We start from the raw sequence: 10,247 nt of genomic DNA, 5'->3' as shown, positions 1-10,247 counted from the left end.
TCACTCTAATGCCAACTTTACCAAAAGGACTGTTAATCTTTTAGAGAAGGCAAATACAGACATGTTTCCAATTTTTAAGTTATACTCATTCTTCCTTATTTTTAAATTGGGATCAGCCAGGGTTATGCTGTCTCCTCCTCATGCAGTGTCTGGTTTCTAAAAGCCAAAAGTAAAGTCATAAGTGTCTGGCAATTTTTGATGCATGCTTGAACCAAAGCTTTTGAGGTTCACCGATCACTTGCTGTGACAGATCTTAAGCATTGTTACTCAATAAGGGAAAACATTAGAAATTAAATAAGCATAAAATAATTTGCATTATCAGCATAAATAAGCATAAAATAAAATAAATAAAAGCATAGCCACATATAACACAAAGTCAAGCAAGATGATGCTATCCCTTTATTTGCTATGAACAATGATCAGACAATGTGAATCCTGCAGCCCTAGTGGGGGAAAATAAACATTGCAGAGTAACTTGCATTACTTAGAATGAACAATAAGCTAAGCTTTTGTTGTTGTTTTTTGCTTTCTCCCCTGGCCTTTTTATCAACTCTGATATCACTGAAAGCCATTTGGTAAATCAGCCTGCCTTCACTTCTCTCTATTAGTCAGTGATGTGCCAGCTTCAAGATAGCAGAATTCACAAATCCCTCTCAGAAATATCCTCTTCACACTAGTAAGCCTGACAGCTAGTTATCTGCAAGAAATTAAAACAAGTGTTTTGCCTAACAGGTACTTTACATCCAATATGATTTTATGTCCAGTTCAAGAAGCTTTTCAATTTCATTTTTGGGATTTGTTTTGTCTGAACCAGTTTACATACTGAGAAGAAACCCAAATACAGCAAAATTGAATGATCTAGAATCCAGCGCAGCCTTAGTACAATTTTTACAAGTATTTTGTATTTTAAAGAGCACTTTTCCTTTTATTTGTTCTATCCACCTTTATTTTTGGTAAATGCTATGGATTACCTCATACTAGGCAGCACTGGCTATATCTGGCTTACCATCCATCAAAAAGCCATTCTATCACAAATGCTACCTTTTTCCTCCCAGTATTCCAGGAGTTACCTGGACATCATCTTTGACTCCAATCTCTTTTTAGACCTGCCAATCCAGGCTGTATCCATATCTCACCATTTCTTCACATTACCCAAATCTTGCCTTCTCTCTCCAGCCACACTGTCAGAACCCTTCCCCAAGCTCTTATCTCCTGTCTGCTCTACTGTAACTTGCTCCTCTCCTGACTTGCTTCCTGTCACTTAACTTGCCCCACTCAGTTCCATCCAAAATACATTTTTAAGGCCAGTTTTCAGGGTCCCCATTTTGAACATATCTCTCCACTCTCCAAATCCCTAATCTGGCTCCCCCTTTCACAATGCATCAGACCAAAACTTTTGTTTTAAGGTCACTCACAATTTGACTCCACTCTACTTACCCTCTTGTTTCTTATTGAATTGTAACTTGCTCTCAGTTCAGCCAACACCATACTCGCCACCATCCATTTCCCATTGCTGCCTTTCCATCTTCTTCCATGTTGCCTCCATGCATTGTATGAGCTCCCAAATCCATTCACAAAACCTATTCTCCATCAAATCTCTCAGGACTAAGTTGATCATCTCATCTCTGCCAAGATGTCAGGAGAAACGCCTACAGGCAACAGCCGAACAAGTAATATTACTGAAGACTGTCAGGTTTATTAATTTTCATGTATTTCACTAACTTTTTCCTCCCTATCACAAAAAAGATTTTGAAAACAGCAGTCTATGCACGTAGCAAGTCTACATAGCCATGTGATCCTGTTCTTGCTGCCTTAGTATTTTCGTTTTTGGCTATGTGCAGCAACCAACTGTTACATCTTCAGTTTGTATGTTTCTTAAGGCAGAGACTATTATATGTTTGCACTGCACCGACCACAGTGGAGCCCCAATCTGATTGGGGCTGCTGGCCACTACTGTAATAAAAATAATAATTTTGGTCATTAGGCATCCTTCAGAACTCCATTAGCGAAGAATAAGCTTCAGACCTCTATATGCTCAGTCCTGAAATGTTATCCTGACCTTATTTAGGCCTGTGCTTTAGAAGGGAATTACACGCATGTCGTGTGGTCTAGGGAGTCTGATCATCTGGTTTCTATTCCACACTTTTTTTACCTTGACTTTAGGGGTAATTTATCCTTTTAATACCTTACAGGTATTAAAGTAGATCTGGTCAAAAGATTTTCAGCAAAACTTTTTGCTGTAGGAAAAATTCTGTTTTGTCAAAACCTAAATGTTTCCCTGTAATGTATTGATTTAAATGAAAATTTCATCAGGATAGTTTCTCAGGTCCAGGATGGAATTTCTAGTCAAAACCTGGATTTGGCCTAAACAAATTGCTTTGTAAGTTAAATTGAGAGGGAGAGCAATGAACAAATATTGTGATTATCGGTTGTTCTACAGTGAAGTACTCCTGATGATTTGTTGTTCTTGTCATAAAATGCTCTACTGAATATGCATTTTAATTATTTTCAGACTTGCAACAAGAATATCTTATTTTAGAAAATTTCTTAGTTATATTATGGGTATCATTAATCCACAATTTGGAAAGCATAGAATGTATTCACTCCATTTGTTATGTACCCATGCAGCTGCATATTTCTAAAGTGATGTGCTGTACTCCTGTCTTTTTATATACACATTATAAGATCTGATCTCTCCCCTTGAAGCATGTATACTTCTGTACCCATGAATGGGAGTTACATGTGTTCAGCCAAAAGGGAATAAGGATGGTATTTTCAAAAGCATTTAAGTGATTTAGGAGCACAAATTTTCTAAATGTCTTAAATGCGTTTGAAAATCCAAATGATATTTTGTAAATAAAAATATGCTCAATCACTGAGACTACTCAAGGGATTTAAGTAGTGGCGATGGCATAGCATATCACTAACATTTTTCTAACTTCCCCCCCAAAACCTTCTTAGGAGGTGTGGAGCACACAACTGACTTCCTTTGCCAGTCTTTGAACTGCTTGCAAGTGAATCTTTAAAACAAAAGTCTCTTTCAACCTTTGATCTCTTTACTACCATTCTTTTGGCAATAGTAATACACACACCATCTGTAGATCCTGTCTAGACTAAGGACAGGTCTACACTTAAAATGCTGCAGAATCATTGTAAAGACACTATAAGGCTGACAGGAGAGCTTCTGGCATCAGCGTAGCTAATCCACCTCCGTGAGAAGTGGGAGAAGCTCTCCTGTCGACATAGCTCTGTCTACATCAGAGGTCTGGTTGGTATAACTGCATCGCTCAAGGGTCTGGATTTTATGCACTCTGAGCCATGTAGTTATACTTAGTGTAGACCTGGCCTAAGGCTTTGTCTACACAGGAAAGTTTTTCATTAAGGTGTTAATTTAAACCAATATAGTTATACTGGTATAACCATGTGTGGACACTCCTATTCCAGTATACAAGTGCCTTTTTACAATTTAGCATATTTTGCTTGGGAAGGGGCTTAAGATAAACCAAAAGAGCCACTTATACCCTGCTAACTATCACATTTTAATTGAGTTGTGTTAAAAATGTGTTAACACCCAGTGTAGATGGTATTTAAACACACGTTTAATATGTTAGCTAGTTGTGGTCAAATACAGACTCTCCCTAGCGTTGCTCATAACCACGTAACTTTCTTTTTTAGATAGAAGCACCATTTTCTGCCTACATTTGGTGCAGAGTGCTGCTTAAAATCATTTTAAACAACAGGTTTTCTAACATGTTTGAGAAATACACCTCATTTTCCTAGTCTTGATAGGTCCTTAGTGTGCATCCTTTAAGAAGGAAAACAGGGGAAGAAGACCTTGCAGTTTTGGGAAGAATCTGCCAAAAAACATTAAAATGAGATAACTTAGTGTTAATATTTCCTCTGTCAGTTTCAGAAAAGAGTAGATTCTTTCCAGAGAGGAGGATTGAATTAAATTGCAGCACAATCAAAATAGAGATTTGGGAACAGAAGAATTTGATGGGCTACATTTAGATAAAATATTCATTTAAAGACAGTGCAAATGAATTGTCTAAATTAAATTGAATGAGTGAAAATGAGAAACTTGTTACAAACACCATCAAAGAGCTGTTTCACCAAGACACCAGAGTATAATAAATTGTCTTCTAAATCTGCTATTTAGAAAAATGACTGATCTTGACTTATTGAATGGAGTGAAGTTAAATTCCCTCAAATGATATCCAGGAAATTGATTTCAATTATCTGAATATAAAAGGGTACTTAAAGGGATGTAAAATTAAATCAATTTGAGATAAATTATACCCTGCTTGTCCTCCATTTTGTTAGTTGTAATAATGGCACATTCCTTCTATTTGATATAATAGTCCCATTTTTGTAAACAAACTTGAAGTGAGAAGCTTTTTTAGAGAGCCAGTAAATTAAGTGGAGAGTAAGGTGGATGGAGGGAAAGAAATAAAAATTAGCTTTGTTTCAACGTCAACAAAGTGAAACCTCGGATGAAAACTGATTTTTGAATCAATGCTTACTCCCATATTTGATCAACTTACAGTGATTTGACTTCATATTAATTTTGTGACTAGTTCTCTGATTTTCAGATTTGATCTCTACTTTCCCCCCAAGCCACTCCACCAAAAATGTTTTGTGTATAGTCAGGGAAATATTTTTACCTGGAAGTCTGGTGTTAATTGGACAAGGAGTTCTTAAGATAGGAGTCTGGATAATTGAAGGGTTTAGTTTTTGGAAAGGTTTCCTAATTTTTTTAAAATGTCATATTTCACATACAGGTTGGCTTCAAAAATGGTTTATTTAGATGACTAGAAGGAGAACTGGTTCCTCTAACCATTTTAGAAAGTTTGGTGCATTAATTTTAGAGTCACTTTCTACATTTTTTTCCCAAGCTTGAGGTCTCTGCTAAGTTTACAAACTCTAGAGGATTTTTTTGATGGGGTTTAAGAGGTTGTATGTGCAGACTGTGGTCTTCTTAAAAAGAGAATGATCCTGCTACATCCTCTCTTTCCAATGTTAAGGGTTATCTTTTCAAAGCAACCTCTTGAATTTTCTGGATGTCCATTTAAATCCAAAAATCCAACATTCAGACCAAAAATAGTTGAATATTTAAGTTAATATTTGAACATTGACCAAAATACATTTTTTACTTTTTAAAAAATGGGGGATTAAAAATAGCTCTGTGGTAGCAGGCAGTATAGATATTAATTAAAATGATTCATTATAAAAGTGTTTTGAGATCTATGGATGAAGTGCACTATATAAGATCTAGGTATTTTTAAATTTATAAATTAATTTTCAAAATGTAAGTATAATTTCATACATGATAATGCAGAGATGTTTGAATGGTATCAGAGGGGTAGCCGTGTTAGTCTGGATCTGTAAAAGCAGCAAAGAATCCCGTGGCACCTTATAGACTAACAGACGTTTTGCAGCATGAGCTTTCGTGGGTGAATACCCACTTCGTCGGATGCAAGTAGTGGAAATTTCCAGGGGCAGGTATATATATGCAAGCAAGAAGCAAGCTAGAGATAACGAGGTTAGTTCAATCAGGGAGGATGAGGCCCTGTTCTAGCAGTTGAGGCGTGAAAACCGAGGGAGGAGAAACTGGTTCTGTAGTTGGCAAGCCATTCACAGTCTTTGTTTAATCCTGAGCTGATGGTGTCAAATTTGCAGATGAACTGAAGCTCAGCAGCTTCTCTTGAAGTCTGGTCCTGAAGTTTTTTTGCTGCAGGATGGCCACCTTAAGATCTGCTATTGTGTGGCCAGGGAGGTTGAAGTGTTCTCCTACAGGTTTTTGTATATTGCCATTCCTAATATCTGATTTGTGTCCATTTATCCTTTTCCGTAGAGACTGTCCAGTTTGGCCGATGTACATAGCAGAGGGGCATTGCTGGCATATGATGGCGTATATTACATTGGTGGACGTGCAGGTGAATGAACCGGTGATGGTGTGGCTGATCTGGTTAGGTCCTGTGGTGGTGTCGCTGGTGTAGATATGTGGGCAGAGTTGGCATCGAGGTTTGTTGCATAGATTAGCTCAGGAACCAGAGTTACTATGGTGCGGTGTGCAGTTACTTCTGAGAATATGCTTCAGGTTGTCTGTGGGCGAGGACTGGCCTGCCACCCAAGGCCTGTGAAAGTGTGGGATCATTGTCCAGGATGGGTTGTAGATCCCTGATGATGCGTTGGAGGGATTTTAGCAGGCGACTGTATATGATGGCCAGTGGAGTCCTGTTGGTTTCTTTCTTGGGTTTGTCTTGCAGTAGGAGGCTTCTGGGTACACGTCTGGCTCTGTTGATCTGTTTCCTTATTTCCTCGTGCGGGTACTGTAGTTTTGAGAATGCTTGGTGGAGATTTTGTAGGTGTTGGTCTCTGTCTGAGGGGTTAGAGCAGATGCGGTTGTACCTCAGTGCTTGGCTGTAGACAATGGATCTTGTGGTGTGCCCGGGATGGAAGCTGGAGGCATGAATGTAGTCATAGCGGTCGGTAGGTTTTCGGTATAGGGTGGTGTTAATGTGACCATCACTTATTTGCACCATGGTGTCTAGGAAGTGGACCTCCCGTGTAGATTGGTCCAGGCTGAGGTTGATGGTGGGGTGGAAGATGTTTGAATATCATTCATTGAACATGTTTAGCAGATACTGCCATTATTTGTGCAATAATTTATTCAACTAATGTTTTCCCCAGCATTTGATCAGCTCATATTAGAATGCTCAGTTCAAGAGAGTTCAGCATCATAAAATGCATGTATTATTTTCTGTGTCATGCCTCTTTGTCAGGCTATTCTGTTCATGGTGTGTGAATATTAGAATATATTCTTTGGATTGGATGAATAGTTAGCTTCATTTCAGTTCTTGTGGGTTGTAACCTATCTTCAGTAGATGGTTAATCATTGCCGCAATTAAGGGAAATGTAAACAATGCACTGTTTGTGTGCTACCTGTATTTAGGTTATTATTCACAGACTTTGGTAAGTTTTTATAAAAAATAAATAAAACACTATACTGCTCAAATTAGCCAAGAGACCAGAGTAAATACAATTCAACACCTGGCATTGAACATACTCTGCTTTCTTTTAATGTGTTTTGCAAAACTAAGATCTGCGTTTTTTCAGGCGGTATATACGTTTTGGAACAAATTCAAAGAGGTAATGAGAATCTGCAACCATCTCCACCACATGTGTTGCAAATGCTCAGCACCCCTCAGGATTAGCCAAATGCTGTGCATACAGCTTCAGGCTAAATAAACCCCATGATCATGACAGCCGGAGCTGCAGAAAAATCAGCCTTCAAGCGTAAGTTGCCAAAGTGAAGGGTTCCACACAGATACTTTTACTGCTGATTATGGGTTAATGCTGTCAATACCTTTCCTTCTCAGTGTAGAGTAGTTCCCAAAAGCAGAAGGCAGACTGTTGCAGTAACATGCTGCTCCTCTTGCACTCCTGCTAATGCTGACATTCCTCTTGGGAAAAAAACTCAGCAGAAAAATGTGTCCCTTTTAATTTTTTTTATTTTATTTTATGGACAGCTCCACTCAGCACACTTTTCTACCCCAGCACAACTGGTGCAGGTCCTAATCCCACTTTCAGCCTTGACACTGCAGTTTATGAGTATACTCAGCTGTTACTGAAACTGGTAATTGTTCAAGACTAATGTTACAGTTAATCAAAAATTGCCTCCTGTTTCATGGCAGGATGTGTGTCTTTAATCAGTGCAGTTTTGGTTGTATAAAACATTCTTCCTTAGTCTAATAACTGTATTTGTCTGTCTATACTCTTTCCATCTACCTATCCATCCAGAAGCATATTAATTTTCTATCAGGCTTGTTTGCTTTTATCAAGAGAGAGACTGATTAATACAAGATTCATATGCAACAGCAATTCAGGTGCTAAATTAAGTCATAAGAACAAACAAATGGCTATACTTGGATAGACCAATGGTCCATCTAGTCCAGTATCATGTCTTCTAACAGATGCCAGTGCTAGATGCTTCAGTGGGGATGAACAGAATAGGGCAATTATTGAGTGATCCATCTTCTGTCATCCAATCTCAGCTTCTGGCAGTCAGAGGTTTAGGGACAGCCAGAGCATGGATTTGCATCCCTAATCATCTTGGCTAATAGCCATTGATTGGTTTCAGAGTAGCAGCTGTTTTACTCTGAAACCTGTCATTATGCAAGGCACTGCATTTAGCCGTATGGAGTGGAAATCCATCAACTTCATGAAAAAACTCGTACAGATACAGACAGACATCTTCCTTTCCAAATGCAAACAGATGGACATCATACAAAAAGGACAAAAGGTAAAAAATCCATTACAATCTATATATCACACAGACTATGCTGACAGATTGAGCCACACACACTCAAAGAAACTGCAAAACCACCTGATCAACATCCTATACAGCAAACAGGGGAAGATTAAGACTGAACTCTCAAAACTAGATATTCTCATGAAAAACCAACCTTCTACACAAACTTCCTCATGGATAGACTTTACAAAAACTAGACAAGCTATTTACAACACAAACTTTGCTTCTCTACAAAAGAAAAAGGACACTAAACTGTCTAAACTGCTACATGGCACAAGGAGCCACAACAGTAGTTCCTTTAACCCACCCAACAATATTGTTAATCGTTCCAGCTATTCTCTTAGCCCAGCAGAAGAATCTGTCCTATCTCGGGGCCTCTCCTTTTAGCCATTGATTGGCCTATCCTTCAAGAATGTATCTAATTGTTCAGTTCTGTTTGTTATGCACAAGTCTTTTTGTTAGTCAGTCACTTTGCCACTGATTAAAAGCCTGGGTCTTTATGTGAACTGATGATGATATATTCCTGCTTTCACTTTGCCCTGGAACAGTACTCAGTATTCTATCAGACATGCATAATATCATACGTTCATGTGGCTTACACTAATAAACCTTCATTCACAAACATGCCAATTAAGGTGATGCAGATATTTCCCCCCTCCAATGTTGTATGTCATCAATTTAATTAGAATCTTTGTATAGGAAGTATAAATGCATGTTCTTCATGCACAATGCCCTGAGCTCTTTGACATGCTAATTAGAATAGGTAGAATTGCTTCAGGAAAAAAAAATCAGCCACCCCAGCTTAGAAGGGGAACAATGTCCAACAACTTTCTACTTTAAATAGTTACCCAAAAAACAATTTAGTTTGAATGCAATATGGATTAGTTTGGTTAAAGAATAAAACAAGTTTATTTACCTACAAAGAGAGAGATTTTGAGTGAGTACAAGTACAAGGCATTAAAGTCAGAAATGGTTACAAGAAAAAAAATCTTTCTAGTGCTAAAACTTAAACTAGAGTTGTTTCAAGATAAATTTCTTACCACAGGTGATTGCCCATCAAAGCTGATGACACCTGGTTTGAGGTGTCAGCTCATCCTTTGTCTTAACTTATCTACACCCCAGACTTGTCTGGTAACCACATTTCAGTCATAATTTCATTTTATGTTTATAACATTACATATAATGTTGCTACATACATTTCACTATGATATTATTGACCAGTGAGTTATTAGTTTTCAAACAATCCCTCAAAAGGCATAGTCTGTAGAATTATTACAATACTGTGAATACAGGGGTCTGAATGCAAGTGCGCATTCAGTCACACCTGCCAATTCCCTGCAACCCCGCAAAACATGACCCAAACAGCCATCTTCCGAATGGGAAGAAGATTTTTGTTGACTCTCTCCCATTCCATACTGACAGGGAAAAAGGAAATACAATTTCAGTCTATATCACATCCTTAAGAACCACTCCCTAACAAACACAGGCTGGAGTCTAACTAAAATAAAGAGTAGAGTTGGTACCTGAATGTCCTTGTGTCTTTACTAACGTCTTCACCCTTCCCTTTTATTTAACCCATTTTTCTTCTTTCCCAGTTACATACTGTACTTTTGTTTCCACTTCATTCCCCCTTTTACTCCTTTTTTCTGTCTTTCCAAGTCTCCCATATTTTCTGTCTCCTTCCCTCCTCGACCACCATTTCTCACTCCTTTACCCGTTTCTCCTTAATTCACACTCTCCCTGCATTTATGCACATGCTCACCCTGAATTCATGCTGCATTCATATACACACAGCTTCATCTCCCACAGAATGTAGGAAGCTTCAAGTATAGTGAGGGCTCAAGCTGGGCATATGAATCTTTGGGCTGGTGATTTTGTTCCACCCAGACCTCACACCTCTCCTGAAGCTATCACCAGTAGCGGATTAGCCACT

The 10,247-nt window shown here is 38.3% G+C and overlaps 1 long non-coding RNA gene across 2 annotated transcripts in view; it reads right to left on the bottom strand.

Annotated features, from left to right (window-relative positions):
- Positions 1 to 529: 529 nt before the first annotated feature.
- Positions 530 to 10,247, bottom strand: part of LOC123364488 — a 30,313-nt gene continuing 20,595 nt past the window's right edge. For both annotated transcript variants that reach the window (XR_006577127.1, XR_006577128.1), the window contains exons 4-5: positions 1,438 to 1,649; positions 530 to 697 (exon numbers count right to left, since the gene is read on the bottom strand). This is a non-coding gene — a long non-coding RNA (uncharacterized LOC123364488). The remainder of the gene's footprint in view (positions 698 to 1,437; positions 1,650 to 10,247) is intronic.

Source organism: Mauremys mutica, chromosome 2 (genome assembly GCF_020497125.1).
Source record: "Mauremys mutica isolate MM-2020 ecotype Southern chromosome 2, ASM2049712v1, whole genome shotgun sequence".
Classification (NCBI taxonomy): Eukaryota; Metazoa; Chordata; order Testudines; family Geoemydidae; genus Mauremys; species Mauremys mutica.
The sequence above is the reverse complement of the archived record's forward strand: the minus strand, read 5'-3'. Positions and strand labels throughout refer to the sequence as shown.